The sequence below is a fragment of the Malus sylvestris genome, chromosome 17 (genome assembly GCF_916048215.2).
Source record: "Malus sylvestris chromosome 17, drMalSylv7.2, whole genome shotgun sequence".
NCBI lineage: Eukaryota > Viridiplantae > Streptophyta > Magnoliopsida > Rosales > Rosaceae > Malus > Malus sylvestris.
Window position 1 is genome coordinate 11,628,820 of NC_062276.1, and position 13,869 is coordinate 11,642,688.

At 35.1% G+C, this 13,869-nt stretch overlaps 1 pseudogene; it reads left to right on the forward strand.

Annotated features, from left to right (window-relative positions):
• The first annotated feature begins 904 nt into the window (after nucleotides 1–904).
• Nucleotides 905–1,925, forward strand: LOC126611796 (putative wall-associated receptor kinase-like 11; annotated as a pseudogene).
• Nucleotides 1,926–13,869: the final 11,944 nt, after the last annotated feature.

Consider the following 13,869-nt stretch of genomic DNA (forward strand, 5'->3'; position numbering starts at 1 on the left):
ATTGAATTCTTGATTCTTGATTATTGAATTATTTATATAATTAGTTATATTGATTAATTGAATTTTTGTTTATTGGATAACTTATATAATTATTGGTATTGATTAATTAAATTGTTGGTTTAATTTGTTATTAGTCATATAGTATACTCTACTCTAGGATTAAGAGTCTAAAACTTTTTCTTCTCATTATACAGTTATTTAATGAAACAATACTATGAGAAACAATTCTTAAATCTTCCTTCAAATATTCTGGGTAGTGATCCTTTGAATATTCAAGGTAGTCCTTCTTCGAATATTCGGGGTACGTAGTTCACAACAAAATGAGATTGAATGAAATATTGACTAGTCTTTCTGCAGACCCTAGGCATAGATGTTGAATGCTTAATTAACCACCTAATTATCGCGAATCAATTCATAGACACTATCTCCAAAATGATCATTGTCAACCTAAATTCCACATCATGCCAAAAAAAGTTAGTGACAATCGATGTTTTATGTTCCTCTGTCATTGAAATGCAGATATTGATGAATGCAAAGATCCAAATAGATGCGGTTTCGGCAACATCTGTAACAATATACGATTGTGTCGTTTGAACCCCTTCACCTGCATGACCATCACGGGTTAATGTGGCCGTCACTGTGTTGCTCTCTTCAAATCCAAAAAAAAAAAAAAAGATAACCCGTGATTATGGCAGCTGGTATTAGCATTTCTAGTGTTGCTCCTCCATTACACAAAACTTTTTTTGTTTCAAACCATCCCTGCATTACTTAGATTATATATAAGAAGGAACAATAATATCTGACCAACTGAATTTTTTTCTTCCAATTGAGCTATTCAGTTACCAGCTGCATTGTTGGCCTACTGTTTATACACACTGGCGCATGATGGTCGCACAAAGTCAAGATGAAAAGGAAAGACACCAACCGCAAGCAGAAGTTTTCTAAACGAAATGGCGGTTTCTTGTTGGGGCAGCAATTATCTTCCGCTGAAGCTAACGTTGATAAAAATAAATTGTTCAGTAAGGAGGAGCTAGAAAACACCAGGGACCATTTCAGCGTAGAGAGAATTCTTGGTCAGGGAGGCCAGGGTACCGTATACAAAGGAGTGTTAGCAAATGGGAGAACTGTTGCTGTAAATAAGTCGAAAAGTGTAGTTATTGGAGACGAAGTGAGACAATTCATCAATGAAATTGTATTCTGTCACAAGTTATTCACAGGAATGGGGTTAAATTACTGGGTTGCTGTTTGGAGACTGAAGTACCCCTTTTGGTTTACGAGTTTATAAACAATGGAACTCTCTCTCATTATATTCAGCACCCGAACGAGGAGTTTCCTCTTACATGGGAAATGCGGTTACAAGTTGCAACCGAAGTTGCAGGAGCACTATCATACTTACACTCGGCAGTTTCCTGTCCTATCTACCACCGAGACATCAAGTCTTCGAACATACTGTTGGATGATAAATACAGAGCCAAAGTGGCAGACTTTGGGACATCAAGATCTGTCGCCATTGACAAAACACACCTTACCATGACACAGGTAAATGGAACATTCGGTTATTTGGACCCGGAGTACTTTCAGACTAGCCAATTTACGGACAAGAGTGATGTTTGTTGAGCTATTGACAGGAAAAAAAACCAATTTTTAAGACAGAGTCACAAGAACCCATGAGCCTATCACATTATTTTCTTCTTTCCATGGACGAGTATCGTTTGTTGGATATTCTTGATGCCCGAGTTGTGAAAGATGCCAGGAAGGAAGAGATTATGGAAGTTGCTAATCTTGCAAGACGTTGCTTGAATCTGAATGGAAAAAAGCGTCCTACTATGAAAGAAATAGAAGCGGAGCTGCAGGGAAATCAATTGTCAGTGAAAGATTTGATGTCCAACAAAATTTTAACGTTGATTATGTCCAAACTCGAGTAAACGAGGTTTGGGATGTTGGTTCGGCATCAACACATGAGCCTAGCACATTATTTTCTTCTCCATTTGACGTAGATCCGGTTTTGTTTATCAGGACAGAGTGAAAAAAAAATGTTGTTTTCATTGTAATATTCTCTATGTATTAGATGTAGGATTAGTTTGAGATTGTTGTGCTACTTAGAAAAAAGAGACTTCTGGTGTGCGTTGAGAATAATCATTTGTAAAATAAAACAATTGAGGATTTGATAAACTTTATTTTGAAAAGTGTTGTGAGTAACAAATCAGTGGAAAAAAAATGCATTTTAATGTAAAAGTACTATAATTTTGTATAAAGACGAAAATAGACATAAAAGTCACCTAATATTTGTTGAGTATGAGGGCTGCTAAAATGTACTTATTTTTAGGGTATGAATCTCACATCAAGTAAAAAATGATTTTATATGTGTTTTTAAGCAGTTGAGCTACTCCTTATACCGCAATTAATTTTATGATAGAATCTTAACTTTCTTTACGTGTGTGTAGAAATGTGAATGATAGATTTTTACTAACCTTTCCAGGAGAGTTTCAAGATTACAATGTTTAGTATCCTTCATGGAGACAATCCTTCCTCAAAACTTACTAATAGAAAATAATGTAGAGATTATTTACATGTACATATCTCTTTTCATTCACCCCTTAATTTTTTAATGTTCTAAGAAAGTTGAAAGTAATGAAGAAACTTATGACGATGTATATCCAATATTATTAGTCAAGTGGTGGCTTATGAGACACTGCCTAATAGTAACTTTTTCAACAAGAATCCTTAGCAGTCATTTGCACAAAGCATATACCGAAGCAATTAATAATATTAAATGCTAAAGTGTTAAAAAGGATTAAATATTTAGTAGCAAAAAAGGAAATTTAGGGAGAGAACAACTTTTTAAGGTGAGTCCTCTTTGTGTGCCCAACTGTCCTTCTACAAATTAATTAGCACAACTGTGTAGGACATGCGATTTTCTCTTGAGTAAAAAATGATCAAATAGATGAATTTTGGAATGATATCAATAGGAGGACGTTTGCAAGTTTTTCAACTTATTAGTGTCAAAGTTTCAGATTTTTGTGCCAAGTCGTTAATGTATGACAAATAAATAAAAGACCAACACGCAAAGCTAGCAGAGTGATGTTTCAGGCTTAATTGGACTTTTTTACGGCAATAACATTTTTGGGGGATTAGACCTTGGTTTAGAGCGCTTTTGATGATTTTTTTCAAGGGTGTTTTCTATCTTTTCTTCTTAATAATATTTTGCTTTTTTATTATAATTGTGTGTAATTCATACTTTTTATTAGGGCGAGCCCACAAGCATTAACATAAATGTCACAAGTACAACATGCATTAGAAAAACCTAACCTTCAAAGTTGCATATGTAATTCATACGTAAATAGTAAAATTACATAGAATTGTTAACGGTGACGACTAAACCTTAGTGCATTTTAGAACGAACTTTCTCAAATTGTTTTTTTCCTGCTGCCGATTTAATTTACAAAACCAATTTTAATTATTTGATTTAATTTTCTATATTCATTAGTTTAATTCACAATTCAAATCCTTTTCTAAAATAAGTTTTTAAATAGTTAATTAAGGATTAATTAAGTACAAATTATTTATTCAATTTTTGTAGAGAATAATCTTGAATGAGTATTTATACTACGACTATTTTATGCTCTTGCAAGTATTTTGTGTAATTTTAACCCTATGTGAACAGGAAACAAAAATCCTATCATTGGCCAAACAAATATAGCCAATTTAGGCCTAACAATGGACCACCTTTGGAGCACTAATAATCACAAATAATTAGCAATACAATTCTTCAAAACAGTAGGCGCCCTTTGAAAATCTATGCACAAATAATATAATTAATATTGTAGGAATGGTCTCGATCAGAGAAAGAGAGAGACACCGAACTCCAACCTATATAGGAGACGCGAAGAGATCCCCTCCGGATCTCTCCCACTAAAGCTCACTAATCAATTAATCCGGGTCCTTAAAATTTGATAAAACGGCTACAAATAGGAAGCTTCTTCAAAAATCATCATAATTTTAGCCGTTGGAACAAAATTTAAAGGCTTGAATTAATTGATTGGTGAGATATGGTGGGAGAGATCCGGATGGGATCTCTTCCCCTAGGAGACAACCCTTCCTTAAAACTAACAAACTATATGTATATATCTCTTTTCAGAATCCCCTTATTTTTTTAATGTTCTAGGAAAGTTGAAAGTAATGAAAAAGCTTATGGCATCATGTATAGCCAACGTTACATTAATTAATGAAGTAGTGGCTTTTGAGACAATGACATCAAGTAAATTTTTCAACAAGAAATCTAGCTAGAGTCTTTAGCAGTCATGTTCACAAAGCATATACTGAAGCAATTAACAATATTAAATGCTAAAGTGTTAAAAAGGATTGACATTTAGTAGCAAGGAATAAAGGCAATTTAGGGAGAGAACAGCTTTGTTAGGTGAGTCCTCTATTTGTGCCCAACTGCCCTTCTATAAATATTCAGCATAACTCTTTAAGTAAAATCCTCCAATATATTATTTCTTGATTTTATTGTTCTTTACCTATACAATAGCATTATTGCAGCCGGCTCTTAATAATCAACTGGAAAAAGAGGTTGCATGCATGCATCCCTGGTGACTTCCTTAAATTCTAGAGAGATTTTTTTTCATACAACTGAAACACATGTTGATACCCTATATGACATAATATAAATGGAATTTGGAGCGAAAATCTATTTTCAATATCCTTCCACTGATAATGTGACACGTAATGTATGACTTGTATTTTAGGTACACTAAAAAAATGATCTTTTCCTTCTCGTCACTCCAAAATAAATCGACCCGAGCAAAACAATGTGCTGCCTTTGAAAGTTCAAACCCTTCAAGGGTTTAGGTTTTGTTTAGGGTTCAGAGATTTAAAATTTATGTCCCCTCTAATTGTTGACTTTTGAGTAATTACTTGTAATATTGGGTGTCCTAGTCGTGATTGTGAGACTATGTTTGTATGTGTATGTATGGATGTATGTGTGTGTGTGTGTGTAAACCAAACGCAACAAACTCGTACCGCTGAATCTGTAGCATTAAACCTCGACAACCCACAAGTACTTGCGACCCAGCATCTATCCAGTCAGGGAATGGCGTAGGAAACTTTGACCACTCGTGCTACCAAAAAATAGCGTAGGAAGCTTTGGTCGCTCCAACCGAATGGTTGGTCGTTCTCATAGATTAGGCATTCCAAGAATCGATGCTATTAATTAATTGTTGGCTATGGCCTGATAGGTGGGGCAAGACTCGAGATCCTAGGTTTAACAAGTCTCGTACCTCAATTGCTGTAACCAAGGATGATTCCACACTATGGCCGAAACTGCGTCTGCCTTCGTTAGCGCCAGAAGTAACCATGGTAAGGTATTAGAACATTTTCAAAGGAAACGTCAAATTCGAAACATCAAATTTAAATTTGATGGTTAATTTGGTAATTTGACACATTGTCAATATTTTTCTTCCACTTGGTATGTCAAAATTTACTGCTTCATTAATATTTTTTTTAAACAAAAAAAAAGTTGGGTTGTTGTTGGTTTAAAAATAATAAAATAATACTTAAATATGCTACCATTTAAGGTAAGGCAAGTGGAATACCTTTGGAAATAAAAAAATTCAAATTTGAAGACAGCTTCATAATTGACTCTCTTTGTTCATATTAGCTTAGCCTTCTTTTCCATGTAATCTTTGACATCTCAGTTGAAGTAAATGATACGTCATTTTTTACCATTATATGTTTATGTGACATTTTTTACATTTCCTTTGAAGATGGTCTTAAAAGTTTCTATATCTATTTCCAATAGTACATGAATAGTTGCCTCTAGTGCTACATAACATATGACTTTTTTATTCTAGTCAAGTACAAACCTTAAAACCCTTCACCTAGTCAGATGTCTCCATTGCAAAGGTAATGTCGTCCCTGTTCTTGGGGAGGGCACCGTATTGTAAAGTTCTATGAATGGTAATGTGTGACAATTGGTTTACTTAAGGAACAAATCACTTGATTATTCAGTGATGTGCAATTCGAGTAAATTAAGAGTCCTAGTTAGGTAAGAATTGTGGAGTCTTAAATCATTGCAGCTAATCTAGGAGAATCATCTAGAGGTTCAAATACAAAGATATTGCATCATGATAGAACTCAATCAAGTTGATAGGGTTGACCTTTTTAGCTGTTAATAGGCCGGCTAATAAGGAACCCTAATGGTATATAAATACTAGGTTAAGTCCCTGCTTCCATACGTAGAATTCCTCATAATACTAAAAACCTATGCATATAGTAGTGGGATATTTTGGAGTATTGGAAGGAGAAGACAACCTAGAGTTCATCAATGGCTTCATCTTCATAACCATGTCTCCGAATTCTACAGATAAGTTTATTTCCTTTTCATGTCGATTTCGTTATTGTATTCATGATCCTAATGTCTTGTTGTTGCTCTTATGATTTCAGAATATATCTTACATGCGGTATCAGAGCCACACAACAAGCTTAGGTTTTGGATGAAAGAGAGCCGTGATATAATTCTATTTGGTATGATTCCTATTGACTATAATATATGGACTGGTCTGGGTGGTGACTATGGATATTGCTGCCGCTAAGTAGTATTCATGAAATTTTATTTTTCCTTTTGGCTCTTGCTTAATTATTAGGGATGGGTTTGTTTTGCTTTCATGGATAAGGCATAAAGAAGTGAGTTTTCACAGGTTTCTTTGTCTCCTATAAACCCTAAAATTATATATATATATATATATATATATATATATATAAATATTTATTTTTTTATTTATTCGTTCGACTAGTTGATATGATCCTCGTGTTTTTTCTTGTTTCCGCTTATTGCCATATAAACTAGCCTTGAAATTTTTAAATTTGGTAAGTTTGCTTGTATTCATATTATTTTGAGTTGATGGATCAAATTAACCTTACACTATGTTTGGATGAGAGAAATAAACTTGGAATTTGGGTAAAAATCAGAATTTATAAATTGATATGCACCAATTCCCTTGTTTGGATTCATAATAAACATAGAAATTTAGAATTTCTGCGTGGAAAAAACACTTGGAATTTGGGACCTCCAATTCCCAAGTTTAAATTCCATGTAAATAGGTGTCATTTCCCAATTTCTATAAATAAGAGTTTAAAAATAAAAAATTCCATATTCAATTCTATTGTTATTTTAGGTTTACCAAACAAGGAAATTCGCAAATTCTAGAAAATAAAATTTCGTCGTTTCAATTTCCATTATTTTAAAATTTCTTAGTAATTTTAAATTTCTTCATCCAAACATAGTCTTATGGATATTGGTTTCCTAGGTGAGCCATCATACATGATTTTATCGGCTTTCATGCTTGAAAATTTTGAGTTACTACTGTTAATTAATATGTTATAAAAGGCAATCCCAATCTGTTTGTTTTCGATGAACCGATACTGGTGAAACTATTTGCCAACTTATGTATATATAAACAAATTATTGTATTATGAAGGATTGCTTGCAGTGGTTCGTAGTCGGTTCGTTTGGGGGTTTTTTCAATTTTTAAGAAATAGATAAATTGATTCAATTGTGATGTGAATTATTTTTGTCTAAAATTTTGTCAAAATTAATCATGCTAAATTATAGTCTTTTCAAACTATAATTATTATGGGGTGTGATTATAATCTTGTCACCAAAAGCCAAAGTCGTGTCTCCATTAAAGTCTCATTAAAAGGAATTAAAAAAAAGGGGGAAAGAATAAGTTCTGGTTCTTGGTTATTCCTCTATGAAATTGACAGTTGGTTTCTATTATGGTATGGTAAAGAATAAATACTACTTAAGTGTTTTATGTAACTGATGTAATTTTAATAAGAAAATCATTCATTGTCAAAATTAATCATGCTAAATTTTTTCACGTTTTTTGGACAAGAAATGGATTTGTGGTAAATTTTTAAGAGTGATACCATGTTGCTGGAATTCTACAGACTTCTGCAGAATAGTTTGTTTGTGATATTATTTTGATATATTTATGCAACTCATAAATTCAAGAAATTTTAGTATGATATACATTGAGATGTTTATGTCAAATCTCAAAGTTTTCACTAGCATTGGTTTGATAGTGAATTATTGGTGAATTTTTAATCTCTGGACAATACTGCAGAATTTATGCGGTTTTTGCAGCACCTTCATTTCGATTTTATTTTTAGCCCACTTTTAAGATTGCAAAAATTATGGAACTTTGGGTGACAGTAAATTTATATGTCTACTTCATTTCGGAAAATATTTTTGCATATTGGAGAAAAATTGAATTTTTGGTGAATTAGTCTCCAGTATGTACTGCAGAATTTTTTTACCGTTTCTGCAGCACATCCCATTTCTAAGTTTACAGATTTGTAAAGTCTCAAAAATTATGAAATTTTGGGAATTAGCAGATTTGTAAGTTTACTTTATGTCTGAAAATTTTCATGCATATCGGAGGAACAATGAATATTTGGTGAATTTGTAATCTCAGGTCTGTACTGAACATTTTCTGCAGTTTCTGAAGCACCTCTCTTTTCGAATTCATTTTTTGCTAGCTTAAAAATTTTAAAAATCATGAAATTTTGTGAAATAGTAGCCATATATATCTAGTACATACTAAAAAATTTCATGACAATCTAAAGAGAATTGAGTTTTTAGTGAATTTGCAAACTAAAGTAGTATTGCTGAAGTTTGGTACTTCAAAACTAATTTTGTTATGTGATATTGTTTTCACTTAGTTGTGCACATATATGGTACCGATTATTATACAAGTTTATGGTTCCAATATGGCCTTATTTAATGCAAATTCTTAATGCTAATGACTCTTATTAGACAACACTGATTAAATTTTGATTTAAAGATGTATTGGTTTGTTTTGCTTAAACCAATGTTTTGTTTGGTCATCAATTCTGATTATGATGATAAGTGTCTTTTGAGAGAAAATTGGAAAGTGGCATCTATCACAGCCTGTCTCGAAATAAATTATTGATGACGTGAATTGACTATTTTATCCTTGGACGTGAGTGTCATGGTGTGTGTTATGCATGTTAGGGGTGATCCAAACTTATGTTTTTCCTTAATTTTTGGACCAAAGTAGCACTTAGTTTTTGTGGTTTTGGTTGGTGACCACGTGGACCACTCACACACACACAAACCCTTCTTCTCTCTTCTCTCTCGTGCTCTCTCTCCCTCGGACTCACTCTCTCTCCTTCTCTCACGTACGGACCAACAACAACACGAATGGAAAGTTGCAGATCGATGATCGGATCATATTTATATATATTTTTACTTCAAATTCACTCGTCTTTTCTTAGTTAGTTCCTTATATTTTTGAGCTATTTACGTTATTTTTGTGTTTATAGAATTTGTTATGCAAAGAAAATAAAAATGGCACAAACTTGTTATTTACTCACTAAATTTTGTCAGGTTGGAATCAGAGTTTGCACTGGGGTTTTTATTAAACTTATGTTTCAGGTGGAATGGTGAGTAACGCACAAAGAAAAGAAGCAGCAAGGCTGCCAAAAAGAAGAATAAAATAAAAGAGGAAAAGCAGCACTTGGCTGCCTGGGTGGAACAAAAGAAAACAAAAGAATGAGTGGAGCACGAAGAAAAGAATAATGTGGAGAGAGGCGCGGCTTTGGCAGCTGAAAAGCATGTAAGAGAGATAGAGAGACAGCTACGAACAGGGGGGATAGAAGTGGGGGGCGCAGAAAAATAATAGAATAAGAAATCAGGGAGAGCAGGCGCAGGAAAGGGAGCTGCCCTTGGGCAGGTGAGAGAGAGAGAAGCAGAAAATATAAGAGCACAGAGAGTGAGATTCGGGGGGGGGAAGAGAGGAAAGAAACGGACAGGAGGCTGCCCTTTGGGGTAGCAGAAGATAGGTGAGTATAGAGGTGACTGACGAGAGAGGTGAGAACGCTGCCTTTGCAGCGTGGGGAGGTGTGAAAGGTCAGTACGTGCAGGTGGGAAGCTGCGAGGACAGGGCAGTCCAGCGTGGACAGAGAATTAAACTCGGAAAGGGCTGCCTTTGGGCAGCTCGCAGAGAGCGCAGGAGGCGCAGAAAAGACGCGGGAGTGAGAGGCGAGGAAATAAGGCTGAAGAGGAACAGCTGCCATTTGGCAGCTGTGAGCACGGACAGAGAACACGAGGGCTGCCATTGGGCAGCGGTAGTGAGAGAAGTGAGGCAGTGCAGTCCAGGTGATAAACAGAAAGCAAGTCAGCGAGGGAGAGGGCAAGCATGGGCACGAACGCAGCAGATCCTCTTTCGGTTTAATTTTTCCAAACTTCTCTTTTATTTCTGTTTTTAATAATGTGTAATTAAATTTATGTTGGTTAGAGGTTAATTCGAAACCATGAATATATTTGTAATATGAATTGATTACCTTCAGTTGTGATTTATAAGTTGTGAATTCAATTTACTTATCCGTTCGTATAAAAACTGATTTGTGTATGTTGGTTGAGAGTGCACGCTTAATTTACATGCATGAATTTGATGCTAGAATATAAGTGAATTTTCACCTAATCGTTATGAACTTATATTCACAAGTAGTAAAGGTTGCTAGTCACAATCACGTTAAGTAAATTCTTGGCATAAGTTTCATGCAAATCATAGTAACGAGTGTTCCGTCAATGCTTATGTTTTTCATAAAACTTAATGATTCTTGCTTGTATCTCTATTATGCAATTCATGTAGGGAACTTGTAGGGAATGTTTTGGGTTGTCGTATGCAATCATCCAACCCAATAACTTGTGGAAAAACTGAGGGTTAATTAGTGCAATTCACGGTTAATTTGGGGCGTTGAGATTTACAATTTATTGAAAGAACAACTGAAAATCAATTTAGGTTGCTTATGTGTCATGTGTGGAGAAGAACCCTCTAGCTAGTCCGTCATTTATCATTTTACCTTAATTTTATGTTTTTGTCAATTCTGTAATTTAATTAAGTTTAATTTACTTTTCATCAAAACCAAACACCCATCCATTATTAAATTATATTATTTAGTTAGTTTTCTTTATTGTTAGTCTATTAATTCAATTTCCGTTCATTTCAGTTCCTAGTGTCTAAATTGATTGTTTTCATTATTTTGAGTCATTTTAAGTGTGTTTCGAGTTATTAGAGTTTTTTAGCCTAGTTTTGTGTCATTGAATCTTGTTTAATATTTTTAAATTAATTTAGAATAGATTAGCAATCCCTCCTAATCCCCGGCCTAGAACGATACCCTACTTACATCTATACTACAATTGTCAAAAAGAGGGTTTAATTTGTGTGTTAACTTATTTTTCACATCAATCGAGGGTTTAAAGTACACACCATTGTGTCCCTGAGATTCATACGAGTTGAATAGTACCATATTTAGGTAAGAACTCCTTCGAAAACCCTAGTTTAACGTAAAATCTCATGTTTTGGGGATTTCAAGCTTATAGGTAGCTTAAAGAGGTCCTCACGAGGCTAGGAGTGGTTTGTTGGAAGATTTTAGACGTCGGAATAGTGAGATTAGACGAGTTGCAGGTTTGGTCGGAGTGTCGAGGAGTTTTCCGGCGAATCCCGTGGGTTTTAGGGCTTTTAAAAGGTATGGTTGTGTTATATTCGTGTCAAGCTTCAAATTGGTTTAAGTTTCATGAAATTTGACTGAGAAATGGAAGTTTGAAAAATTCCTAGTTTTCCGGGGACGGCGACGGTCGCTGGAGTTCTGAGGTAGGGGATGATAGAATATTCTGTCAACTTTGACGGAATATTCCTAACGGCCTTGGTTAGTTTAACGGATTCTGTTACTATTTAACGAAATATTCCACGGAATATTCCTAACGGCAGTTAGGGTTTCTGTTAGGGTTCCCTGCACATGGCCGCGCATGTTGCCGTGCCTTGGCTGGCGCGTGGGTGGTCAGAAAATTATTCTAAAAATATAGGGATGTTCGTGGAGTTATGTAGATCACGTTGGTATATTCAAACACCCCATTTGAGCATTGTATGATAAGTTATTAACTAATTTTTTCTATGTGCTTTAAATTAACGTTTTTAAAGTTATTTCGCATATAAGGGAGACTTATCCCGAGGACGAGCGCGGTCAAGGGTGACTCGGGGGTTATGATCCTTCGACATACCAGTGAGTAGGCTTTTGGTTTTCAGTATATACTTATATACTTGATATTTTCCCAGAAAATGGGTTTAAATAAAAGTATGCTTTGAAATGCCATGCATATAAATTTATATTCAACATATGAATTAGTATTTGATGCATATATATAATTGTGGTGCTGTGGATGCTCAGGTAAGCACAGGTGAGTTATGAATTGTGAATGTGAATAACAGTTGTGATTATTTGAGAAGCATTGAGCTCATAAACATGTACCTAGGGTGATTTTGATTTAGCCAAAGATATGACACAGGCCTATCTATAATGTCACCTCTCGCACCATATGCTCATATTGAATCCAATTTAGGTGCACAATCCTGTCGTACAGACCATCATAAGTGGTTCAGACTCGTAGGTGACTAGCGAGTTATCGCCTAGCTATCATGAGAGCGTAATATTGAGCATAATTATATTACACCCAGTATTGTCGTACAGACCCTTTTAGTGGTTCCGACTCGTGTGTAGTGTAGTGCCATATAGGTCATTGTAGTGACTCCAGCTAGATTGACTAATGAGCTATGAATTCAGCTGTATAGACTTATGCAGGGATTCCGGCTAATATGTTATTTTCCATGAATTTATTCTCACCTGAATTACTTATTCTGTTTATATCTTGGCATGGCATACTTATGAATATGATTATGTGAAGCATGATTTGAATTGAGATATTTATATACATTTATACATATGTTTATATTCTATTACTGGGAAAATTATACATGTTTTACGGCTAGGAGTTAAAACTGTTGAGAAATGAAATGGTTTTGTAAAACAGTTGTTTTTGCCCACTCACGTTTTCTGTTTTGCACCCCTCCAGGTTTTAGGTTGGCTTGCTGTTGGTGGCGTTTGAGGAATTCGGTTGTTCTGACAAATTTTATATTTAGTAGGACATCATCTCGTACTGTATAATTAGTACTTGTCCTACTGGACTGCACCTAGACTTTCTATGTTTTGATTAGGAGTATTTACTTTTGTATCTCACTCCTAACACTTCTTGTTTATTAGTGCACTTTAGTAGCTTTCGGTTTTTATTTATTCGTATATTTCTTATCCTTATTGCTTCCGTACTGTGCACATGGCTACGTCACCCTTACATGATGGCCAGCATGCCTCGATCTCGGTTAGGGTGTGTCAGTTTGGTATCAAAGCCTAAGTTTAGCAGTCATATATAGTTCATGAATATTCTAATCCGTTTGATGTCTTCTGTCAGAACTATGCCGCCTCGTAGAGAACCCCGTCACTCAGCTGAGCCTAGTTTTCCTGATATTGCTCAATTAGGTGAAGCTATAGCTGATGTCATTTAGTCTTCGCTTCATCCTCCTCAATGGACACCTCTTGAGACTGTGTATAATTTGAAGCTGAATCACTTCATAGGAAATGAAAGACATGAGGGAGCGGAGAAGTGGCTTAATTATGTCGAGAAGACTTTCCTTGTGATGCAGAGTCAAGGGAATCTTCCTCCTGATAGGTGGGTTGAGACGACTACCTGGTTTTTGGGTCAGAAGCCTGCATCATGGTGGAGACATGAGTCATATCAGATGACACCAGATGTTGTGGCGGATTGGGAAGTGTTTAAACAGCTGTTTCGGAAGAGGTTCATTCCTCCTAAGTACATTGATCACAAGAAACAAGAGTTTACCCATTTGAAGCAAGGAAAAATGTCAGCCAATGAGTATTACAAGAAGTTCACTGATTTGTCTCGATATGATCCAAAGGTTGCTGCTAATCTGGTCGAGAGGCTCCGTCGCT